The sequence below is a fragment of the Zingiber officinale genome, chromosome 7A (genome assembly GCF_018446385.1).
Source record: "Zingiber officinale cultivar Zhangliang chromosome 7A, Zo_v1.1, whole genome shotgun sequence".
NCBI lineage: Eukaryota > Viridiplantae > Streptophyta > Magnoliopsida > Zingiberales > Zingiberaceae > Zingiber > Zingiber officinale.
In genome coordinates, this window is record NC_055998.1 from 104,500,141 (window position 1) to 104,525,052 (window position 24,912).

At 40.3% G+C, this 24,912-nt stretch overlaps 1 non-coding gene across 1 annotated transcript; it reads right to left on the minus strand.

Annotated features, from left to right (window-relative positions):
- Positions 1-14,061: 14,061 nt before the first annotated feature.
- LOC122003128 lies at positions 14,062-14,167 on the minus strand. Its single transcript, XR_006117801.1, has one exon. It is a non-coding gene; the product is annotated as a small nucleolar RNA R71 (small nucleolar RNA).
- Between the last annotated feature and the right edge of the window lie 10,745 nt (positions 14,168-24,912).

Genomic DNA, 24,912 nt, shown 5'->3' on the forward strand with positions numbered 1-24,912 from the left:
CTATGTTCAGTATTTTACTGTCTCAGTAGCACTGTACTGGATTAGATATCCATTGGATTGGGCTCCCATAGTCGTCCCTAGGTTCAGATAACCTAGAAACCCTACTAAATTCGGGACTTGCAAACCCGAGTTTAGTTAGGGATACGCGCATAGCAAGTACAGTTGCCGGGCCCAAACAGCAGCATGATTATTATTTTAATCTATTTATGGTAAATAGTTTTCAAAACTCACAAATCAGTTGTGTATACAGTTTAAATTCAGTTTTAGTTTAGTTTTAGTTTCAGCTCAGTTCATGATTCAGCTTAGTTTCCATTATGATATATATGATAACTCTATGATTAGTTTTGGTTTCTGTGTTGTATGATACCATGCCATGCTCTCACCTGTTCAGCATGTATTTCAAATAGCATGTTTTCAAATTATAAATTGCATCATATGCATGTTTTGTGAGGTAGATGGTTTCTTACTAAGCGAAAGCTTACAGATACTTCCTTTCCTTATACTGCAGATAAAGGTAAAGGAAAGACGGACTAGTGGAGGCTGGAGGTTAATGCGATAAAGATGTGTGTGGATGGAACCTGGAATAAAGACCTTGGAAGAACTAGAACATTTAAGAACTTAGTGTTTCTTATCATGTTACTCTTTGCTTACTCAGTAACTAAATGCATGGAATTATAGAAAATCTGCTTAGATTGCTAGTAACCATGTTTAGAATGCTAGTTGTTTGATATTAGAATGTTCTCCAGTTATTTTAGAACTCTTGTAGGCGAGTTTGGCACGAATCAGTGCTGAAATCAGAGCATTGCTGCGAAATCAGAAACCCCAATCGATCAGTGGATCGATTGGGAGCCCTCAATCGATCAGCGGATCGATTGGGAGCCTGGTTCCGCGAACAGTAAGCTTCTGGATCCATCAGCCGATCGATCCAATCGCATTCTGTCACATACAGTAAGCTTCTAGATCGATCAGCCGATCGATCCAATCGCATTCTGTTGCGAACAGAGAGGTTGGGGAAATCGCTCCCGCGAACAGAGAGCACTGGAATCGATCACTGGATCGATTGACCTGTCTGGATCGATCAGCCGATCGATCCAGAATACTACCCTGAGCACAGTAGCCATTTGAATCGATCCATGGATCGATCCAACTGCTTGCAATCGATCGAGTTCAATCTGGATCGATTGGGAAGTGGGGTTTCGACCAAGAGACCTTGTAGTTCACCTCCTTGACCATAGAGGATGTAGGGTATGCCATGAATACCTTAGATTGCATCCCTTAGCACATGTAGGACCAAGAACTTGTATTAGCTTAGCAAAGTTTTAAATTGGTTCAGTTTTCCGCACCTAGACTTAGTAATGGTCATGGATATAGCTTAGCACAGTATAATGTGACGGTCCGGCCTTACAGCCTAGCCAGTAGAAGGCGGGTCGTTACAGAGTGGTATCAGAGCAAGTTCCATACTTCCTTCACACACATCAGCATTGAACCTGCAGCTTCCAAGTAAGAACACCTCTTCTCTTACTTATGTTTTCTTACTGTCATGTTTATAGATAGCTAAAGCATGTTGATATATGATAATGTTTAACATGGTTGATTATAGTAATTAGTTAAATGTGATAGTATTAGTTATGTATGTCCTCTCCTCCTTTAGAAATGGCAAGAGGACGCCCAGCTAGAAGGGCACCAGCTACTGAGCCCCAGCACGAGGCAGGCAGTTCAGTGCCTCCCCCAGACCTTACAGCAACAGGAGATAGCCACCTTAAAGGCTAATCAGCAGAATACCCCCACTGTCACCCCGGAACCAAACATAGCAACCCCAGTAGTTATAGAGGTTCCACCAGTCCAGCCTACAGTACCAGTAGCCCCAGCAACAGAGGCAAAGAGAGAAGCCTATCTGATCCAGTGGCAGAGAGTCAAGCCCGAGAACTTCTCAGGCACCAATGAACCATGGGATGCTCAAGCCTGGTTCAAAACACTGGAGAGCGCGATGTAGCTTCTGGACTAGCCAGAACACGAGAAGGTGAAGTGCGCCTCATTCTACCTAACAGGAGACGCACGTATGTGGTGGGAGAGAATTAGAGCGAAGCGCCCAGTAAACCAGATGACATGGGCTGACTTCGAGAAAGAATTCTTCGAGGAGTTCTTTCACATGCGGGTCACAAACCGCCACTACGACGAGTTCACTGAGTTTCTCCAGGGCAACCTTTCAGTGGAGGAAGACGTGAAGAAATTCAACAGATTGGCTCGTCTATGCCCTAAACTAGTCAGCACAGAAAAAGAACGAGTTCGGTTGAAGCTCAAGATGTTGAGGCCGAAAATAGCGATGAACGTGGCTGGCGGCGTTCATAGGTCGCAAACCACCGAAGAACTAGTCAGCAGTGCTCTGACCACCGAGCACTACCAGAACAATATCAAGCAGCAGAAGCAAGTCCTCTCAGAGTCCAAAGGACAAGGAGGCTCAGGTACTCAGAAACAACAGGGCCACAGCTCTAACTGGAAAGGGAATTCCAGCAACAAGCGCAAACCAGGGAGTTACCCAAAGGGAGGACCAGCCAGCAAACAGCCTAGTTATCCCAAATGTGCTACTTGCGGGAAATTCCACCCTGGAATTTATCGTAAGGGCACACGAGGATGCTTTTAATGTGGACAGGAAGGGCATATGGCCAAGCAGTGCCCAAACAAGACAATTCTTCCTCAACCACAGTCGATTCAGTACGGAGGCCAGCTAGCACAGCTACATCAGATGCAGGCCGTTTTAGATGGTCCACACATCAGCCAGGGCAGACTAGAAGCCCCTCCAGCTACGACCAATGCGAGGATTTACTCACTCACCAGAGAGGACGTAGCGAATGCCTCGACAGTTGTTTCAGGTCAGATTAGTATATTCCAGCAAAGTACAACTGTCTTATTCGATACTGGGGCAACCCACTCTTATATATCCAGGGCATTTACTGAAAAGATAGCGATACCTCCAGAGGTACTCAGTGGTCAGTTCTTGACAACATTACCTTCAGGAGAAATTATGGCATCCGCGCACTGGCTCAGAGCAGTGTCAGGCATTATAGCAGACAGAGAACTCTTTTGTGATCTGATAGTGCTAGATATGACTGATTATGATGTCATCTTTGGAATGGACTTCCTGATCAAATACGGTGCCTCTATAGAGTGTCGTAAACATAAAGTCGTATTCCAACCGGAAGCAGAAGTACAGTTTGAGTACATCGGAGAACCAAAGAGAAAGGCCAAGAAGTTTCTCTCAGCTCTAAAAGCACAGAAGTTAATGGATTCGGGATGTACGGGATTTTTAGCGTATGTAGTCAATGTCAGTCAGGACAAGGACCAACAGCTAGCAGAGGTCCGAGTCGTATGTGACTACCCAGCAGTCTTCCCTGAGGAGTTACCAGGTCTAGCACCAGACAGGGAGATTGAATTTGAGATAGAACTCATTACCGGTACAAATCCTATCTCCAAAGCGCCCTACCGCATGGCTCCAGCAGAACTGAAGGAACTTCATGAGCAATTACAGGAGCTGCTTGACAAGGGTTTCATACGTCCTAGTCACTCACCATGGGGAGCGCCTGTATTGTTCGTGAAGAAGAAGGACGGGAGCATGCGCCTATGTATAGATTATAGAGCACTGAACCAAGTCACGATTAAGAACAAGTATCCTCTTCCCAGAATAGATGACCTGTTCGATCAGCTAAAGGGAGCAGCAGTGTTCTCTAAGATAGACCTCAGGTCAGGTTATCATCAGGTAAAAGTTAAAGAAAGGGATATACCCAAGACAGCATTCGGGACTAGATACGGACATTACGAGTTCGTAGTCATGCCCTTTGGCGTGACAAATGCTCCAGCTACTTTCATGGACCTCATGAACAGAGTATTCAGGGACTACCTAGATAGATTTGTTATTGTATTTATCGATGACATTCTTATCTATTCAGGAACTCAGGAAGAACACGCAGAGCACCTGAAAATAGTATTGCAGACTCTTCAGCAGAACCAGCTGTACGCCAAATTCATGAAATGTGAATTTTGATTAGATCAGGTGTCCTTCCTGGGCCACATCATCTCAAAGGATGGTATCATGGTAGACCCTAGTAAAATAGAAGCTGTGAGTAACTGGAAAAGACCCAAGAACGCTAGTGAGATCAGAAGCTTTCTGGGATTGGCAAGTTATTACAAAAAATTCGTAGAGGACTTCTCCAGGATAGCCTCCCCACTAACAGCTCTCACCAGGAAGAACGGAAAATTTAAGTGGACAGAGGACTGTGAGAACAGCTTCAGCGAGCTAAAAAGGAGATTGACCAGCGCACCTATTCTGACTCTACCAGAAAACACAGGCAGCTTTGATATTTATAGTGATGTCTCTAAATTGGGACTAGGAGCAGTACTGATGCAAGATGGCAAGGTAATCGCCTATGCCTCCAGACAACTCAAGGACTATGAGAGGAATTATCCTACTCATGACCTTGAGCTTGCAGCAGTTGTGTTCGCCCTCAAAATTTGGAGACATTACTTGTTTGGAGCTCAGTGCAGAGTGTATACAGATCATCAGAGTTTGAAGTAATTCTTCACTCAGAAGGATCTGAATATGCGACAGCGTAGATGGCTTGAGCTGGTCAAAGATTATGACATAGACATCCTCTACCACCCAGGAAAAGCCAATAAGGTGGCAGACGCACTTAGCAGAAAGTCCAGTGCTACCTTACTATCCCTAGCAGCCATGTCACCGCCCCTACAGAAAGAGATCACAGATTTTGGTCTCGAACTCATAGTGGGACAGCTCTCTACTATGACATTAGCATCTACCCTGCTTGGTGACATCCAGACAGATCAGGAACGGGATCTTGAAATTCAGAAAATCAAGCAAGGGTTAGCAGAATCAGAAAGTAGAGAATTCAGAGTGCCCAATAGTGGGGTATTATATTTCGGTGACAGACTCTGTGTTCCAGATCAGGAGGAACTAAAGACGAAGATTTTAGATGAGGCTCACAGGACTCCTTATGCGATGCATCCAGGTTCCACCAAGATGTACCAAGATCTAAAGAAACGATTTTGGTGGGTCGGGATGAAAAGAGACATCACTAGATATGTTAGCACCTGTCTGACCTGCCAGAGGGTCAAGGAAGAACACCAGAGACCAGGAGGAGTTCTGCAGCCTATCCAGATCCCAGAATGGAAGTGGGAAGATATTTACATGAATTTCATAGTGGGATTACCCAGAACCACGAATGGCTTCGATGCCATCTGGGTAATAGTCGACAGATTGACTAAATCAGCCCACTTCTTAGCTATCAGGATATCCTACTCCATGGAACAGCTAGCTCAGCTGTATCTCAAGAGATTGTCAGACTACATGGAGTCCCACGGACCATTATTTCAGATAGAGACAGTCGATTCACATCACACTTCTGGAAGTGTGTACAGTCAGCGTTGGGCACTAAGTTAAAATTTAGCATAGCTTTCCATCCACAGACAGATGGTCAGACGGAATGAGTAAATCAGGTATTCGAAGATATGCTCCGCGTATGTGCCCTAGACTTCAAGGGTAGTTGGTGCAAATATCTGAGTTTAGCAGAATTTGCATATAACAATAGTTATCAGGCCACTATCGGTATGGCACCTTACGAGGCTCTCTATGGGCGGAGGTGTAGATCTCCAATCTGCTGGTATGAGAGTGGTGAACAGAAGGAACTAGAACTCCAGACAGATCTAGTAGCAGATACCACAGCAGCTATACAGCAGATCCGCCAGAGGATAGAGACAGCTCAGAGCCGCCAGAAAAGCTATGCTGATACACGGCGCAGACCCTTAGAGTTTTCAGTTGGGGATTCAGTATTTCTCAGAGTGGCTCCCATGAAGGGAGTGATGCGTTTTGGGAAGAAGGGCAAACTAAGTCCTAGATATGTGGGACCATACCTTATCACTAGAAGAGTTGGCAAGGTAGCATATGAGCTAGAGCTACCACAGGAGATGTCTGTCATCCATAATGTATTTCATGTCTCTATGCTGAAGAAGCATATCCCAGATGCCACCCAGGTGATTGAGCCCAGTCGGTACCAGTCCGCGAAGACCTCAGCTATGATAGTCGGCCTATTCAGATAATAGACCGAGCAGTTAAGAAATTGTGGAACAAGGAGGTACCATTAGTAAAAGTCATTTGGCAAAATCACACAGCAGAAGAGGCAACTTGGGAGACAGAAGCTAGTATGAGACAGAAGTACCCAGAGTTATTCTAAGTTCGAGGATGAACTTTTTATAAGGTATGGGGGATTGTAACGCTCGAAAATTTTCAAAATAATTATTAGAAATATCCTAGTATTTTTCAGGAATTTTAGGATATTTTTACAGAATTTTTAGAGTAGCGGAGGTAGCAAAAATAAATGCAATCGTAAAATAGCCTACGCGGGAATTGAACCCGAGATCTATTGGATCCTACGACTTATAGCGGACTCCAATAACCAAGTGAACCCAGCAGGGCCATGCTGAAATGAAAGGGGAACAATTATATTTATATTTGAATTGGGTCGAATTACCCACTTAATATAAATAGGGAAATTAAGAGAGGAGTTATTAAATTTTTATTCGTAACTTTTCCTCTCCCAAAACCTCACACGCCACCTCTTCTCCTTTCCCTTCTCCTCTCGGCGCACCAAGCCCCCAAGGGCTAGGGTTCCATTCTAAGGGTTCCAGGAGCACCTTCCGGCGACAACTCCGGCACGAGAACACTCCCCTCCGCGAGAGGAACGTATAGACGCGGGAAGATCTTCGAAGAAATCTCTCCTCCGAAAAACCTAGCGATTAGATTTGTAAGAAAATTTGAACAGGAGGTAAGAAACCCCTCACCTGTAGTATAAGTAGCTTCCGTATGAATTTTATGCTTCAGTTTAGTAGTATGTAGACTTTCGGCACAAAGGATGCGAACTAGCGCATACCAAGTGTTCGATTAAATTAATAGCACAGTTAAAATGCAACTTAGGCATTTTATTAGCTTAGATAAATGCAATAGAAGCATTTTCACAGCTTATTTAGTCTTGCTACAGCTATCATGGGACTAGATGGGTGGGCTTCCACAGTCGCCTCTAGGTTCAGACAACCTAGCTCTAGGTCCAGATAACCTAGAAAGAGCAAGACAAGCAATAATTATCTATGTTCAGTATTTTACTTTCTCAGTGGCACTGTACTGGATTAGATATCCATTGGGTTGGGCTCCTATAGTCGTCCCTAGGTTCAGATAACCTAGTAACCCTACTAAATTCGGGACTTACAAACCCGGGTTTAGTTAGGGATGCGCGCATAGCAAGTACAGTTGCCAGGCCCAAACAGCAGCATGATTATTATTTTAATCTATTTATTGTAAATAGTTTTCAAAACTCACAAATCAGTTGTGTATACAGTTTAAATTCAGTTCTAGTTTAGTTTTACTTTCAGCTCAGTTCATGATTCAGCTTAGTTTCCATTATTGATATATGTGATAGCTCTATAATTAGTTTTGGTTTCTGTGTTGTATGATACCATGCCATGCTCTCACCTGTTCAGCATGTATTTCAAATAGCATGTTTTCAAATCATAAATTGCATCGTATGCATGTTTTGTGAGGTAGATGGTTTCTTACTAAGCGAAAGCTTACAGATACTTCCTTTCCTTATACTGCAGAAAAAGGTTAATGCGATAAAGATGTGTGTGGATGGAACCTGGAATAAAGACCTTGGAAGAACTAGAACATTTAAGAACTTAGTGTTTCTTATCATGTTACTTTTTGCTTACTCAGTAACTAAATGCATGGAATTATAGAAAATCTGCTTAGATTGCTAGTAACCATGTTTAGAATGCTAGTTGTTTGATATTAGAATGTTCTCCAGTTATTTTAGAACTCTTGTAGGTGAGTTTGGCACGAATCATTGCTGAAATCAGAGCCTTGCTGCGAAATCAGAAATCCCAATAGATCAGTGGATCGATTGGGGGCCTCAATCGATCAGCGGATCGATTGGGAGCCTGGTTCCGCGAACAGTAAGCTTCTGGATCGATCAGCCGATCGGTCCAGTCGCATTCTGTCACATACAGTAAGCTTCTGGATCGATCAGCCGATCGATCCAGTCGCATTCTGTTACGAACAGAGAGGTTGGGGAAATCGCTCCCACGAACAGAGAGCGCTGGAATCGATCACTGGATCGATTGACCAGTCTGGATCGATCAGCTGATCGATCCAGAATACTACCCCGAGCACAGTAGCCATCTGAATCGATCCATGGATCGATCCAACAACTTGCAATCGATCGAGTTCAATCTGGATCGATTGGGAAGTGGGGTTTCGACCAAGAGACCTTGTGGTTCAGCTCCTTGACCATAGAGGATGTTGGGTATGCCATGAATACCTTAGATTGCATCCCTTATCACATGTATGACCAAGAACTTGTATTAGCTTAGCAAAGTTTTAAATTGGTACAGTTTTTCGCACCTAGACTTAGTAATGGTCATGGATATAGCTTAGCACAGTATAATGTGACGGTCCGGCCTTACAGCATAGCCAGTAGAAGGCAGGTCGTTACACTAATGCATACCCATGTGTCAACTTGATATCTCCATATCCATGACTTGTGAGATCAAGTCATCGAGTTGACCTACATGCTAGTCTCGTCCATTAACATTGTCCCTGAATGTTAATTCTCGACTAGGAATGATTAAGAGTAGCATTCCCTATATCATCTCACTATTGATTCAACCAATCTATTGATATAGGTAAGAACCTTCTACTCAAGGACGCTATTATACTTAGTTTATTTGGCACCAATACAAGTAAGTATAATAACCAAAACAAATACCTTTATTTATATAAGAATATGATACAACAAGTTCATAATACAATCATCAAAGATTGGCTCTAGGGCTCTAACTAACATCTGTTTGGATCCGTTGGTCCGCTCATGGGTAGTGTGACATAGCGTGGTAGCCGGCAGAGATTTCCTTCCCGTCACCGTGTATCGGGAGATGAGAGCATTGAGCTCCCCCATTTATGATTTGGGGTAGGAGGACACGTGTACTCCGACAGCATCCCATCCACTTGGTCACTCATCAGGAGTAGTGACGTCAGAGTGCACGGTTGTCACAGCCCTACCCACTCGATCTCACCATTGTGTGTGAGATGGCTGACTGGCGTCAGGGGTGACCATGTCATTGACATCATACACATTGATGCATTTATTGCTTGTGCTTGCTACATTTATTTGCTGCATTTGGTTGGATGCATATGTTTGACATGCATACAGGATTTGTGACACTCTCGGTTTGACGACCCTTTTGTTCTAGATAGGAGTTCCTGGTGAGTACAGCTTCCTCAGTTACCTTTCAGTTTTGCATTTTTCCTATATATGATTAGAAAGTTGTATTCCATGTTTATTGCTGTTAGATGTATCTTACTAGGCATGTCTATTGGTATTCGCTGAGTTGTTGAACTCACCCCCGTGGACACTATGTTTTTCAGGTACCAGGTTGTTTATGGAGTCGCTTGGAGTATCCTGCCTGCTGGTCCCCATGTCACATCAGAAGACCTATCTTCGCTGTTGTCCATTTGTATTTTGGTATTTATGTATCTAGCTTATGTTTCAATTTTGCTTCCAGAGTGTTGTGTTGTTATGTGGTGTAAGCCTAGCCGGCTAGCAGTGTTTTGTTTTGTTTTGTTTTGTATGGGCTTGTATTTATGTTTTTCCGCTGTGTGGGTTTTGATTTCAGCTGAGTGGGCTGATAAAAATATATATAACTGTGTGGTTGTTGTTATATTTGTCCAGCCATGTAGGCTGAGATTATTAACTGCATGGTTTTGTATATATTCCAGCCGCATGTGGCTGATGTATATTGTGTCTGTAGAAATGCATCAGATTGTCACCCGTACAGGGGAGGTGCTGTCAAAAATTTTTCGGATAGGGACTTTCCCAGGGCGTGACATTACCTCTCTCAAAAGAAATAGGCGCCGGAACGAGAGGAGCTTGTACAAAGGTACCAAAGAAGTCGCTAAAAGGAGCATCCTCAGTAAGGTTGGGTTTCTTGACTAAGGTAATAAAGGGTTGTTCCTCTTCCTCTTCCATAGCTGCAACAGCTTCTGCTTTTTGCTCTTCTTTAGACAGCAGTCCCAGGGTAGAGGAAGTAAGATTAGCCCGACGAGCCTGTAGCCATTTTTCTCCAAGATTATTCAGAAAAGACTTAGATAGTAGCGTTCTTATACAAAAAAGCCGGAAGAAGAGGATCAGCTGAAATATAAGAATTGGGCGTCATTATAGAGGATGATTAACAATCAATTGATAAGTATAGTGCAAAATGTTTAGACATACCAAAAGAGACATCCAGGGGAGTGTCAATGTTACTTATTCTAAAAGGAAACATCAAGCCCTCCACAATCAAGGACGGTAAGCTGAATTTTGCCCCCTTTAGTTTGGAAAAAGTGAAAGAAACAGAGGGATAATTGAGGAGATTATTAGTATAGGAACTGGAGGTAGATCGTATATCCATTGGATAGGAAAAGGAGAAGAAGAAGGGATACGCATAAAGAAGAATTTGTGACGCCATTCCCCTTGAGGAGGAATTCGGTTGAACAAAATAGCCTTAGGGCGAGACTGAAATTTGAAGACACCGATTTCTACTTGGCGCGGAACAAAGAAGTGATGAAAAAGACGAGGGGATAGAGGAAAATCTAGCAGTTTAGACATTCCAATGAAACCCATAAGGATAGAAAAAGACTGAGGGATAAATTGATTAAGGGGAATATTAAAGTAGATACTAACATCAGGAAAAAAGGGATGAAGAGAGAATCAAAAACCTTGTAGAACTTGGTCCTGAAAGATAGATATACACCCCAGAGGAGGAAGATGTGGGCTATCCTGTGGGGTAGGACGAACTATATAGGAAGGAAAATCATAGCTCATTTGTAAATCCACCTCCTCTGTTTCCATAAGATCAGAAGCGCACGAAAGGAATCATACAGGAGAAGAAGTGGCCATGGCGGAACAACAGAAGGGAAGCAAACAAAGGAGAAGGTAGGGATATTCAAAAAGAAGAAGATAGCATCTCAAACCTATTTCTTTTTTCCTCAGGGCCTTATACCCCAAAAACCCTTAAACAGGAGAAGAAGAAGAATCAGAAAAAGAAGAAACCCGGAAACATAAGGATAGATAAAATAGTAATATCAACGGCAGTTCGCGTAGAACTTAAGTATAAAAGTGGGTATAGAGAGAAAGAGTATCAATCCAATAAGGAAGAAGACCTGGAATCATAACCGTCATAAAGAGGTAATGTCATCAAAAGAAAAAATCAAATTCAAAAAGAAGGATGAATCCCAAGCGAAAGGTGTTAAGTTTGGTAATCTTTCTCGGGAAACGCAACCAAGTTTTTCTTGATATAGTCTTGATTCATAAAAGAATCAAACAAATATGGAGAAAATCGGTCGGGTACTAGATTGATAAAGATGATTTCAGATTATCTATTTGAGTAAAACAATAAACTCGGACAGTCATATTGGACCAAACGAGATTTAGTTAAGTATAAGACATCAGTCGATATGTTCTCGCCTAAGGGTATATTGATGTGCGTAGATTATATACTCTTTTATGCATGTTTTTACGCACAATTACATATTTTGAGCATGCTTGATCTATGCATTTTTATACTTCCAGCTTTTCTTTTAGCATATTTACTCTTTTGGTTCGGAGATCTGCTTTTTGTGCATTTTCTGTACACAGGAGTCGATTTGGTGAACAATCTACATCTTTAGGCATGCATTGGAGGAAACAAAGGGAGAAAGCACCGGGCCGTGTACCTCACACGGCCCTGCACTGATATGGAGCTCGAGCCGTGTGGAGATTGGCACCAACAGAAGAGGAAGATGACATGGCCGTGTGAACCTCACACGGCCGTGTCAAGATTTGAAGCCAACCAGAGCAGAAGCCTTACATGGCCGTGTGGATCTACACGGCCGTGTGAGGTTTCCAGAGACTAAGCAGGCTGTGGCCGTGTGCACCACACGGCCGTGTAGCATTTCCAGAGACTAAGCAGCACGGCCGTGCAGCTTTGGCAGAGAGGGAACTGGACATGGCCGTGTGAATCTCACACGGCCGTGTCACGGGACCGTGTGGCGCCCGATTCCCTCCTCTATTTAAACCCTTCTTCATGAATTGAAAGGGGATCTCTCCCCCTTTGGGAGAAAGCAAGATTTGGTGGTTTCCTCCCATTCTTGGGAGGATTTCTGGGCGATTCTAAGGGAGATCTCGACGATTTCGACTCCGGAGCGAGGATTGGATCCGAAGACAAGGCTTCTTTGTAGATAAGTTTTCTCTTTCCCCCTCTTCTTGTTTTCTTGGATTGGGGATTCAAGGAATGCTTGTAATCTCTATTTCTTCGGGGTTTCTTCCTCGATTTATGGAGTAGATCTTGTATTCTAGGATTAAGGGAGTATTTGTATGATGGATTGATGTAATATCTTATGGATTTGCCATTTTCTTGTTTCAATGACATTATCTTGCTTGTATCAATTAGATCTAGAATGATTAATGGTGATTTGTGCTTAATTCTCATTCTTGATTGATTGTTTGGATTTCTTATGGACTTTGTAAAGATAAACTCTCACTCGATCATCCGAGGGATCCACGTGACAGGTGCAAGCCCGTGTAAGGACGTTTGAGAGATAATCTTGAAGAGGAAATAGGAACATTCAAGAGAGTAGGATGGATTTTATGATTAGCTTCTTGTATCTTGATAGATTAATAAGTTGTGGGCTTCTATGTTGATATCCGAGGAAGGCATAGTAATAGGTGCGCTTCTGTGTAAGGACAACGTAGGTTCATGTCTAATTAATCCTATTTAGATACATTTCTCAGTCCTTAGCCGGTTGTCTATTGCAAGAGGGAACCGACAACTTTCTACATGTTTGGCAATTGAGGGATAAGAATTGGTGAACCATTTACATTCAAGAAATCTTACAAAGAAACCGAGACTCCTAGAATCTCCCTTTATCATAACCCAAAACACTAAACTCTTGTTTGTTGATCTTTAAGATTAGGTTTGTTTACCTTTACTTTGCTTTTGAAACGATTGGATAGTCGTTTAGCTAATTCGCATTGAGACATTTCTAGTGCTTATTCCAGTCCCTGTGGATACGATAATCTTTTATATTACTTGCGACATTTCCGTACACTTGCGGAGAGCGAACAAGTTTTTGGCGCCGTTGCCGGGGACTGCGCTATAACATTAGGAATTATCAATTGAGTTAGACTAAACATAATTTTTCTTTTTTTTCTTTTGATTTGCATAGTTATAACTAATTGTTAGAATTCTGTTTTCGTAAGTTTTTCCTTTCTTGAATAACATTCTTGACAACTCTTTTTGTTGGAATTCTAATTCTAATTCTAATTTTGCATTCTTGATTTCTAGTACTCTAATCTAACTTTTCTCTGTTTTCTCTTTTGATCTTGTTTCTTTCTTCTTTTCTTTTGTAAACATATCTTGCAATTTTTAGCATATGAATTATTCTAGACATTTTTCTTTTTTCTTTTATCTTTTCTTTCTTGTTTTCATTATGCACTTTCTTTCTTGCAATTTAAATTCTGCATTTGCTTTCTTGCTTTTCATATTGCATTTTATTTCTTGTTTTTGATTCTTGATAATTTTCTTTTTCTTCTTGAATATCCATGAGCACTAACATGTCAAGCAGGACCATGAGAAATTTTTCTACACCCTTTTCTGCAAGATTTTTATCTCCCATTGTGCAACCTCAAATTGAAGTAGAAAGTTTCCAACTAGACCCAGAGATAATTTTCATGATACAAGGTCACAAATTTGGAGGAGAAGTATCAGAAAGTCCTTATCTGCATCTTGAAACATTTTTAGAGATTTGTGATTTGGTGAAATGTGAAGGAGTATCAGCAAATGCAGTTCGATTGATGATATTTCCTTTCAGTATCAAGGATAAAGCAAGGACTTGGCTATATTCTCTCTGTCCTCAAAGCATCACAAGTTGGGAACAATTGGAGAAGCAATTTCTGAATCATTTTTTCCCTCCAAGTAGAACGGTGTATATGAGGAATTGCATAACAAATTTTTCTCAAGCATATGGAGAATCATTATTTGAAGCATTGGATAGATTCAAGAGTCTTCAAAGACAGTGCCCTCATCATGGTTTTGAAAAATGGTTGATTTTGCACATATTCTATGGGGGAATTTCTTTCTCAGACAAGACTTTATTGGATTCATCAACTGGAGGTTCTTTTATGGACAAAAGTGTAGATGAAGCTTATTCGTTAATTGATCAAGTGACATTGAACCTCCATGAATGGTCGAACAAAAGTTGGATGGAATTTCCCTCAGATATTCAAAAAGTGCAAGCTATAAATGTAAGAGAGCCTGTCAAACAAAATGAAATTCAACCACCTAAAAATGTTGAAATTCACAAGTCACAGAGTGAGGAGTTCAAACATTTGGGGGCAAAGCTTGATAGTATTGTTTCAAAATGGTTTAAAGAAAATCCCCCTCCTACACAGTCAAGATCCAATGAAAAGTGTGATAATGTTGGGTTGAGAAGTGGAAAAAATCATGAAGAACTTCTGAAGAACGACATGTTTAGAATTGAGGAGAAGAATAATAGAAGATCACAAGAACTCAGGGGGCGTTTGGTTCTTTCCTAGGAATAGGAATCGGAATGGGAATCATTGTATTGTGGAATGGGAATAGGTATGAGCATGGATATCACTCTTAAAAGCAATGTTTGGTTACTTGCATATTTTCTATCGGAATAAACAAAATTTCCTTTTGTACCCTTAAAGGAAAATAAGAGAAAAAAAATAGATATGAGAGAAAAATATGATGAAAGGGAATGATGAGAGAGAAAGTATGATGAGAGAGAAAGTATGATGAGAAATAATGAAGAGAGAGAAAGTGTGATGAGAGAAAATGAGAAAAGAGAGTGTGATAGGAGAGAGCATGATGAGAGAAGATGAGAGAGAAAATATGATGTGAGAGAAAGTATGATGGGAGAGGATGAAGAGAGAGAAAATGTAATGAGAAAAAAGAGGAAAGAGTGTGTGATGAGAGAGAAAGTGTAATGAGAAAAAAGAGAACAGTGAGTGTGATGGGAGAGATTGAGGAGAGAGAAAGTATGATGAGGGAGAAAGTATGATGAAAGAGAAAGTATGTTAAGGAAAAAAAAGGAGAGAGTGTGACAAGAGAGATTGAGGAGAGAGAAAGTGTGATGAGAGCGAAAGTGAGATGAGAAAAAAAAAAGAAAAAAGAGAATGTGATGGGAGAGATTGAGGAGAGAGAAAGTATGATGAGAAAGAAAGTGTAATGAGAAAAAAGAGGAAAGAGAGTGTGATAGGAGAGATTAAGGAGAGAGAAAGTGTGTGATAAAATGATGAGAGAGAAAATATGATGAGAGAGAACAAAGAGAGAGAAGTGATATGAAAGAAAAAATAAATAAATATATTTTGATATTTGATATTAAGGGAGAAAATTTTAGTTTTAGGTCAAGGGTATTTTTGGAATAAGGAAATATTTTGATTGATGAAAATAGGGTAATGACTCATTGAAGGGGAGGTACATGGGAATGAGTCATTACCCAATTTCAAGGATTCATTCCCTTATTTGTATTCCTATTCCTATAATCCAAACATTAACAATGACAATCAATGATTCTCATTCCCATTCCCCACTCCTATTCCTCTAAACCAAACGCCCCCTCAGTTCCATTTCTCTGGGAAGTTCCCAAAGGCCAGAAGTACCTTTCCCTCAACGATTAATCACACCAACATTAGATAAGCAAGTTGGACGTCCTCCAAAAGCTCAAAGGGAATTTGGGGAAAAGGGAGTTCAGTCTTTCCTAGGACCTTCACTAAGGGTTCCTTTTCCACAAAGGTTAGTGGGGGTCAATGAAAATAAAGACTTCGGCAAATCCTGTGACACTAATATGGTTGAGTGTAGATTTTTGAATATATATGAAGATGAAGATTTTTCAGATGAGGATTTTATTGATAATGTAGTGGTAAATAAGTTTTCAGATCTATCTCAAAATTTTATAAGGTGTTATAGTGACATCGAATTTTCAGATGATGAATGTGATGTGGTAGATCAACTTAAAACTGCAAGTGAAGTTATTGATCCTCTCGTTATTGATTCTCCTATTGAGGACATAGATGTTGGTTTATTTTTTGATGTATGTGTTGATGATGATGATATGGAAGAATGTGTAGGGAGCTGTGTTGTGGAAGCAGCATCTCAAGGATCACCACCTTTGTCAAGACAACCCTTAGAGGTTTTAAGAATTGATCATGTTTTGGAACAATGTGTAGAGACTTATGCAGAGCTAGCAGAGTCTCAAGAATCACCATCATTGATATCATCAACACCTAAGCTAGAGCCAGAACCATCATTTGATTCAGAGGAAGTCACATCTACATATTTAGAAATTTCAGGTATTTCTCAGCAAAGTAAGGTTAGTATTTCTTGTGATCTTTTGGAAAACTTTATGGAGGTACCTATAATTGACTTTGTTGGATGTGATTCAGTTTTTATTACTTATTCATCTTATCTTGATATGGTTCTAGCTCTATACTATATAACATGCTTGTGGGAGATTTGTTTTTCTTTTGGATGTGCAGATTTCACATAGGCCAATAATTGGAAGCTCAATCTGAACCGTCTTCGACCACCTGAAAAAATTTCCAAGAAGACGAAGATGGAGAGAGTTATACTTTACTTTGTAGCTCCTTTGATGAAAGCTCCCTCCATAATAAGAGCCCTTGGTAGGAGGGTTCTAAAATATCTTACCCCTCCAAGAGCAAGATTTAGATGAATCTAATGAGGTGGTCGAGCTAATGACCTTAAACAAGCGCTTCTTGGGAGGCAACCCAAGTTCATTTTCCTTATTTTCTTTAGTTCTCTCTTTATAATAAACATGTATCCTCTACTTAATTTTTCTTGTCTATCTTATTGTTGTAGAATTCAAAGTTGTGGAGGAATGTGAGTATTGGATGGAGGAGTATCTTTAAAAACATGAATGTCAACCATTTGGAGCTCATCACTTGGTAACTTCTCTTAAAATCTCCTCCACATTGTTTTTAGTTTTCATTGGGACAATGAAAAGTTTAAGTCTGGGGGGATGATGCATTTGATTTGCTTTGTTTGTTTTTGTTTTTTGCTTATGTCTTGCATTTTGTTTTGATTTTTTTTATGGCAAAAAAAAAAAAATTGAGAACATCAAATCTTCACTTATATGCTTTCTTGGATTCAAGTGAAATGTTAGCACGATTATTGTCTTGATTCATGATGTTCGAATGATGCTAGTAGTAAACTTTGTGTAGTTCTTTTTTCTATCTTGGGAAGCATTAATAAGCTAAGAATCTTATGGTGATGAGTTTTAGTTTTGGTTCAACCTTAAGGATTTTATTTTCACTACACTTGTGCTTGATGCTTGAATAGTTGATGTCATTGAAATAGTCATGATTCATCTTGTTTGCTTAGTACTTGGTTTCCATGGTGATTTCTCAACTTTCATTTTGGTTACTGGATGAGGCTCAAATCATTAAAGCTCATTTGGAAAAATCAAAATATCCCAACATGTGTGCTAAAAGTACATTTGTGAATAAGTTTTGCACAATGCAAACACTTAAAAAAAAAATAAAAGAATAATAAGGGATATAAAAAACAGTTGTCATGAGTGGAATCTAGCAAGTCACCCCTTTGAGACCGAGTTAGGTTACTGGGGAAATGACTGTTTAGCTTCTCTTGAGATTGAGCACACCATTGAGACCATGGGTTAGTTGAGAAATATGAACCAAGTGAATGGTGAGTAAGTGCCTATCACTGGTTGCTTGTCTTTCACTGGGAACACTAGGAATTCAAATTTGATGACGACTTGACTAGGACATGGATTGAAACTTGAAGGGTGTTGAGTTACTTTTACACTGCGCACAAGATTCTTATGCTTGAACCATACTTTACTTGCTTCCATGATCATGCTTGTTAATGAAACTTTTTGATAGAGTTAGGAAAGTGCACTGGGTTTTATGAATGTGTTGTAGAACATATGAATTTAGACTGCAGCATTTTGCTTGAGGACAAGCAAAAGTTTAAGTCTGGGGGTATGATGTGCGTCGATTATATACTCTTTTATGCATGTTTTTACGCACATTTACATATTTTGAGCATGCTTGATCTATGCATTTTTATACTTCCAGCTTTTCTTTTAGCATATTTACTCTTTTGGTTCGGAGATCTGCTTTTTGTGCATTTTCTATACACATGAGTCGATTTGGTGAAGAATCTACATCTTTAGGCATGCATTGGAGGAAACAAAGGGAGAAAGCACCGGGCCGTGTACCTCACACGGCCCTGCACTGATATGGAGCTCGAGCCGTGTGGAGATTGGCACCAACAGAAGAGGAAGATGACATGGCCGTGTGAACCTCGCACGGCCGTGTCAAGATTTGAAGCCAACCAGAGCAGAAGCCTTACATGGCCGTGTGGATCTACACGACCGTGTGAGGTTTCCAGAGACCAAGCAGGCTGTGGCCGTGTGCACCACACGGCCGTGTAGCATTTCCAGAGAGCAGAAGGGTTATGGCCGTGTGGAGTCACACGACCGTGCAGCTTTGGCAGAGAGGGAACTGGGCATGGCCGTGTGAATCTCACACGGCCGTGTCACGGGACCGTGTGGCGCCCGATTCCCTCCTCTATTTAAACAGCAAGATTTGGTGGTTTCCTCCCATTCTTGGGAGGATTTCTGGGCGATTCTAAGGGAGATCTCGACGATTTCGACTCCGGAGCGAGGATTGGATCCGAAGACAAGGCTTCTTTGTAGATAAGTTTTCTCTTTCCCCCTCTTCTTGTTTTCTTGGATTGGGAATTCAAGGAATGCTTGTAATCTCTATTTCTTCGGGTTTTCATCCTCGATTTATGGAGTAGATCTTGTATTCTAGGATTAAGGGAGTATTTGTATGATGGATTGATGTAATATCTTATGGATTTGCCATTTTCTTGTTTCAATGACATTATCTTGCTTGTATCAATTAGATCTAGAATGATTAATGGTGATTTGTGTTTAATTCTCATTCTTGATTGATTGTTTGGATTTCTTATGGACTTTGTAAAGATAAACTCTCACTCGATCATCCGAGGGATCCACGTGACAGGTGCAAGCCCGTGTAAGGACGTTTGAGAGATAATCTTGAAGAGGAAATAGGAACATTCAAGAGAGTAGGATGGATTTTATGATTAGCTTCTTGTATCTTGATATATTAATAAGTTGTGGACTTCTATGTTGATATCCGAGGAAGGCATAGTAATAGGTGTGCTTCTGTGTAAGGACAACGTAGGTTCATGTCTAATTAATCCTATTTAGATACATTTCTCAGTCCTTAGCCGGTTGTCTATTGCAAGAGGGAACCGACAACTTTCTACATGTTTGGCAATTGAGGGATAAGAATTGGTGAACCATTTACATTCAAGAAATCTTACAAAGAAACTGAGACTCCTAGAATCTCCCTTTATCATAACCCAAAACACTAAACTCTTGTTTGTTGATCTTTAAGATTAGGTTTGTTTACCTTTACTTTGCTTTTGAAACGATTGGATAGTCGTTTAGCTAATTCGCATTGAGACATTTCTAGTGCTTATTCCAGTCCCTGTGGATACGATAATCTTTTATATTACTTGCGACATTTCCGTACACTTGCGGAGAGCGAACATATATCGACTAGGTATGATAAACTAATCGATATCAAAAATAGCATATTATAAAGTACCATGTTATATCGAATGAGACTCGATTAAAAACTACCGGACGGGATTTGTAGGCATAAGTATGAATCGGTCGGTTACGATAGACTGGCCGAGATAAATACTACCCTAATATATTGATTAGAGACTTATAATGGTAAGTCAGGTGACACTCGCCATAATGAATCAGATGAAATTTGGTTAAGTATAATGCACTAGATGATATTCATAAATACAAGTATAAATCGATCGGTTATAATAAACCGACCGATATTAAGAATATTATGGCAGGCTGCACTAAATCGAACGGGACTTAATTAACTACAAAATACCAGACGATATTTGTAAACAGTAGTGTGCATTGACCGATCATGATAGATCGGTTGAAATGGAGGATATTATAGTATAGTGAGTGAAGTTTTATGGTGGCAAGCTAGGCGGCATTCAACATACTTAGACAAAACAAACAACCACCACGAAAAGGAACAGATTTAGTAATAAAGATAGAAGTTTAACTTTACATAAACCAACCAGATTTTTATCACAAATCCTAGTCAATCTTACAATGATTTAAATTTGAGTAAGAAAATTACTCTATCGTTAACTAAGGAAATAGATCGACGGGCCTGTTATCAAGAAGTTTACGTCGGTTCAAGAAGTTAGGAAGGGGATCGTGAGATAAGAAGCCTTCTTCTCTCAATTGCTTCACAGCCCCTTCAGCTCTGGCAGTGTAGGCCGCCAAGATAGATTTTACGATGGGCTTGTTGAACTCTGGAGATTAGATCAAGACGGTAGCTCGCCCCTTGAAGCGGGTGTCTTCATTAGCCTTATAGATGACCAAAGCCATTTGGGAAGTTTTCAGCTCAACTTTTTTGGTAGAGACCTCGGTTTTAGCTGAATTTAGGGAGGTATTTAAGGAAGTTAATTCGTCATCCTTCAGCTGCAAAGCCTTAAGTTTATCAGCCAATGCCGACTCATAATCAGACTTTAACTTGTCGAGCTCAGCCGTCTGTTTCTCTAAATTGGAAGTTAATTCTCTGTTAAGATCCGTAGCTGATTTGAATTGCGATTGAAGACTCTCAATTTGAGCTTCATATTGTCTTTTGGATTCTTCAGACATTGTAGCAGAAGACATCTCAGCAATTCGTTGCTTCAATTTCTTGTTTTCATTGTACAGGTTGTGCATTAGTCTAGACAAGCCTATATTTTCTAGCCATCGCTGGAAATAAAATAAAGGGTCATAAAGTTGTCAAGGGTAAATAATAAATAAACTTCGATAAACATATCCGGGTTTCCTTACGAGAAAATTGATCAATTGCCTCAGGAGGGGTGAGCTCCCCAAAAAGAGGATGAATTTTTTCCCAAGCATTAGCAAAATAACCTCCTAGTAAGATAGGGAGGATGGGAATGGCAGAGGAGCCCGTAGAAAAAGAAGAAGTTGGAATAGAAGGGGGAGCAAAAACTAGATAAGAAGAAGGTAAGGAAGGTAAAGATCCAGATGTAGGCATAGACAGAGGAAAAGTGAAAGAAGTGCCACCATGAACAGTAGTACTAGAGGAAGGTGAAGAAGAGAAAACAAGAGAAGGATAAAGGTCAGCCAAAGCAAGCTCATTAAAAGGGAGGGCAGTGTTAGTAAGAGCCCTAGAGCCAATCATTTGATGATTGTTGTATGGACTCGTTGTATCATATTCTTATATATAAATAAAGGTATTTGTTTTGGTTATTAATAATTAAGTATAATAGCAGATGTAGGCATAGACAGAGGAAAAGTGAAAGAAGTGCCACCATGAACAGTAGTACTAGAGGAAGGTGAAGAAGAGAAAACAAGAGAAGGATAAAGGTCAGCCAAAGCAAGCTCATTAAAAGGGAGGGCAGTGTTAGTAAGAGCCCTAGAGCCAATCATTTGATGATTGTTGTATGGACTCGTTGTATCATATTCTTATATATAAATAAAGGTATTTGTTTTGGTTACTAATAATTAAGTATAATAGCGTCCTTGAGTAGAAGGTTCTTACCTATATCAATCGATTGGTTGGATCGATAGTGAGATGATATAGGGACCACTACTCTTAATCATTCCTAGTCAAGTATGAACATTCAAGGATAATGTTAATGCGAAGAGACTAGCATGTAGGTCAACTCGATGACTTGATCTCACAAGTCATGGATATGGAGATATCAAGTTGACACATGGGTATGCTTTGGAGAATGTATACTGAATGACCCGCCATGAGAAAGTATCATGGATCGTTATATGAGTGTCATATACTTTCTCATGTGGCTATTAGTATGACTACTAGTTCTTGGACCTGAAGTCACCATGGTTCCCTACATAAGGAGTTACGTACTTTGGCTTCGTCAAACGTCACCCGTAACTGGGTGGACTATAAAGGCGATTACTGAGTATGTAACAAAATATACGGAGGGATGTGAATGATGTAGATGGGATCTATCCCTCATATATGATGGGAGTGACATCATTATTTTTGATAGAGTGAGACCACTAAGTGCATGGCCATGCCCAAATGAGTCAATATGAGATGTTGAGCTCATTTGATTGAGTGAGCCTACTTGGGATTCAAGATTTAGATTGATTAGAGGATGACACGGTCTATGCCTCATATTGATCAATCTAGATGTCAAGAATAGAAGGACACTTGTCATATATTGTGAAGGGTCACAACTAGTAGTCACAAGGTGATGTTGGATCTCAACATTCTTGTAACTTGGGTAGTAATGATATGTTGCTAGATACCGCTCACTACTTATACTTCTAAATGGGTTTAGGAGCATTGCCAACGTTACAAGAACCAATAGGGTCACAGACAAAGGGCAATTAGATGGAGATTAGGTTCATATGATGAACCAAAAGGATTAGGTTCATGTGATGAACCAAATTGGATTAAGAGTAATCCAATGTAAACTAATTGAGTTGGACTCAATTTGGTTGATGTGTTAAGTGAGTCTAATTTAGACTTAGACTCATTTAATTAATTTAATTCAATGAATAAAGATTCATTAAATTAAAATTGACTTGAACCAATGGTTAGATTAGATCAACCAAGGGAGTGACTTGAGAGGAAGATGAAGGGTCAAGTTTGACTTTACCATTTGCCACCTCATTGGTGAGTTGGCATTAAGTGGACTAATGATGATGTGCCACATCATCAAGACCACTTCATGGTGTGCCACCTCATGAGGGAGATCAAGAGTTTTTGACTCTTGAAATTCCATGGAGTATATAACTCCTCACTTGAAGGTGGCCGACCACTTTTGGTGGAGTTACAAGTGAGAATTGATTCTCATTCATTCCTTCTTCTTCCTCAAGCTCTCAACCTCTCTCCCTCTCCTCATCTTTGCCGAGACCATCAAGGGTGCTAGCACATCCTAATGGTTTCTCTCCATCTCTTGCTTGTGTGGATACACATAGAGGAGTATCTACCTTGATACTCTTGAGATCCGGCGAACTTTGGATGAGCGGGATTAAGCGAAGGGCTTCGCATCAAGGGTAAAGATCTTATCTTATAGATCTAGGCTTAGAAACTCATACGTGAATGTTTTTCGAAATTTTATTCTTCGTACGGATCCGGTTGCTGGGGTTTTAGGGTTTCCGCAACGCAAAAAGCGGTTTTTACGGCCCAAAAAACCCAACAGTGGTATCAGAGCCACGTGCGAAGCTCGTACGAGTTTTAATTTGTATTTTTATGAAAATTACAGATCTGTAACTTTCTGTAAAATTATGATTTTTATAGTTTTTATGGGTATTTTTCTCGTAGAAGCGAAACACAAGTGTTTAGACACTTGTAGGATACGACTATTGAGAAGATCTTTCCGAAACGGCAAGGTTTCACCCCAAATCTTTTTGGGACAGCGGGCTAAGGTGCTGTAGGATCACTAAGGAACACTCACGATGGTTATATCGCGGGTAGGGGTGCTGCCCTTGACCCCGCAAGGGGATTCGTTCCGCGATTGTGCCCGAAAAATGCTAAACGGGACCGCCGGGAATTTTTATTCATAAAAATTGTAAAAATTGTATTAAAATTACAGAAATTTATAGAAATTTCATAATTTAGAATTATGTATTTTTTGTGATGGTCATGGCCCAAAAGACCCAATTAGATTGGAAATTGTGTTGTAATTCATAATACGGCCTGCGTGTCGTCGTGTGATTGTGTGTGTTGTATATTTAATACGCGACCTGCGTGTCATGCCTTTCTATTTATTTATTCTTGTTGTAAATTAGTTTAGACTCGAATGTAACTCGAGTTTCACCATTGTAATGTAAAAAATGGAGCGGTGGAAGGTCCACTCGAGACGGAGTTACGAGGAGGGCGCGAGCAACACAAGATGGTCAAAGGAAGGAGCTTGAGAAGCTGTTGACCTTAGGTTGACTATCCGATCTTCTCATTGGCTTGAGAAGATCGTAGTAGGGCCATGACTAAATCACAAAATATTTAATTAATTGCTTGTGTGTGTATATGTGATGCATGCTAGAATAAGTAATTAAAGTACATGATGCGCCCTAACGATTAGATTAGATCTAAGTCGAGTATATGATACACCTCGTCAATTAGATTAGATCTTAATCGCGACAACTCGTAATGCCTACGATGTCATGATACCTATCACTACCTCGATCATATGTAGTTGTTGAATCTGCCAAAGCAGAGCAACACATATTATCTTGGTAGGGTACGGAGGGACAATCTTGGTCCCGCCTATCAATGCATGGATGAGTAAAACTCAATTATATTGAGTATAACTAGTTAAATCAAGTTTAACTATAGGCATTTATCCAATAGTTGGAAGATAGGTCGAAATCACGTTTATATTAACTCTTGGGCGTATTAGCCAAAGCTAACTCAAGTTTTAATATAAATGCGGATCTTGATCCTATAAACTAGAGTTGCATAGAGATGTAATTGGTAAATTAGTTACCTACCGATCATATTAAGTCCTGGGTGATTTAGCCAAAGCTAACTCAAGGCGTAGTATGATGTGGATCTTGTCCCACATGAATTATAGAATTCAGTGGGAGCATCATTTAATTAAAAGTCCTAATTAAATGATTACTAGAATATGATGTTTATTTATTTTCTACATTTTTCTGTTGTAGATTACCATGACGTCAAACACGAACACCTTCTCTCTGCGTTC